The sequence below is a fragment of the Berghia stephanieae genome, chromosome 6 (genome assembly GCF_034508935.2).
Source record: "Berghia stephanieae isolate SIO BIC M18660-M18661 chromosome 6, UCSD_Bste_1.3, whole genome shotgun sequence".
In the NCBI taxonomy this organism is placed as follows: domain Eukaryota; kingdom Metazoa; phylum Mollusca; class Gastropoda; order Nudibranchia; family Aeolidiidae; genus Berghia; species Berghia stephanieae.
This window is the reverse complement of record NC_088365.1, coordinates 17,595,991-17,597,579: the sequence shown is the minus strand read 5'-3', so window position 1 is coordinate 17,597,579 and position 1,589 is coordinate 17,595,991. Positions and strand designations below refer to the sequence as shown.

General features: G+C 38.8%; 1 long non-coding RNA gene across 4 annotated transcripts in view; it reads right to left on the bottom strand.

Moving 5' to 3' along the window:
- Window positions 1–224: 224 nt before the first annotated feature.
- The window catches only part of LOC144974584 (uncharacterized), a 141,442-nt gene continuing 140,077 nt past the window's right edge, over window positions 225–1,589 (bottom strand). For 3 of the 4 annotated variants that reach the window (XR_013645772.1, XR_013645774.1, XR_013645775.1), the window contains one exon: window positions 231–1,589. This exon is cut by the window's right edge and continues 1,436 nt beyond it. This is a non-coding gene — a long non-coding RNA (uncharacterized LOC144974584). The other variant, XR_013645773.1, reaches the window with a different exon arrangement.

Sequence of the window (1,589 nt, the reverse complement as noted above, 5' to 3'; positions counted from 1 at the left end):
GATACAATCTTGAATTGAGAAGCTACGAAAAAAAATAATATTAACGACGAGAGAATAACAATATTGTTAAATGAACGACTTTTTCTTCTCATAGCTCATAGAATGATTAATCTCTTAAATGATCTTAAATAGACATAGATATTCACATTGAAAAACATAAACAAGAAAACCCGCTTTCAAAAGACAATAGCAATGATAAAGATATAAAATCTGAACCACCGATCTTTCTTTCTTTCTTTCTTTCTTTGTTGGTTTTTTTTTTTTTTTTTTTTTTTTTTTTTTTTTTTTTTTGGTGTAAATACAAAACCGGAATAAATTAATATTTAATATATTTAAACACGTGTCGACACGGCCCCCATAAGAGAGGAATGCGCTACACAATTGCTGTGCGTTTGTCTAAATTATTAGACTAAATACAGATCGTTGTGGCATCGTAGGAAATGAGATCTCCGACACCCTGTCTGGATTGAGAGCAGAGCAGCCTCAGGAAAAAGACAAGTATGGAGTTTGTGAGAGAGATCGGGTCCCTTGTCTAGACCAGGGCCGAATCCTTGTGGACAGGATGCACCCGGAATATATGAAGAGTGACTCCATATGGCATCTCAAAAGACAATATCAGGTTGCCATTTTCAGACTTCGCTGCAGACATAATCGTCTCCGTCTCCGCATGTTCAAAGCATTTACGATTGGAGAAACAGACGTTTGTGAATGTGGAAAGGGGAACAGGATGCCACACATGTTCTTCAGGACAGTATAAAGTACAATGAGCAAATGGCGACCATTTGGCCTGAGAGGACCACACTAAAGTCGAAGCTCTAAATGGGTCTCAGCAAGAGCTTGGGAAGACCACAGCGTTCCTGCATCTTGTTGACCTTCAACCATAAAGACATCATGAGGGGAAATAAGAAGAGGAAGAAGACTAAATTTTAAAACGATACGCGTATATTGTCCGAGTTTTCAGAGAAAAACCAAATGACCGAATATAACAAAAAGGATCAACTACATTCTTTCTATTACGTTATCAACAAATCATCACAAGGCTCTTACCTTATATGATATAACTTTCCCAGAGAAGGCATCGCTAGGAATGTGCAGCTCCATGAGACGTCCAACGACGGCCGATCCGTCGGCAATGCCCCATTTCAACTCCACTTGGCCGGAATTAGCAACATCCTGTGACGTCACCAGGGCAGTCAGTGACGCCAGAGATAACACACAAACGACGTAAAGGGGTGATGACATCTTCGTAGACTAGATGATGAAATAATCCAATAATTCGAATTAAATCACGAACGAAGGGATGGCTTGTAGATTATAATCCAAAGAAATGATGAAAATATGATAATCCAAAATTGGCTTGGAGAATGATAAGAATAACCACTGACGGTTAGTTCTATTGAATCCGTAAAACAACACGATACAACAAGACACTAGTTGTTAAATAAACTGCGTGTTTACAGGTGTAGAATCAAGACCGAAATATTTCAAAAAAATGTAAAACGGGCTTTTGAAATAAATTCTGTCTCCTTTTTTTTACCCTGGGCATTCAAGCACGCACAGTAGGGGCGAGGACAGGGCTAATCACATGG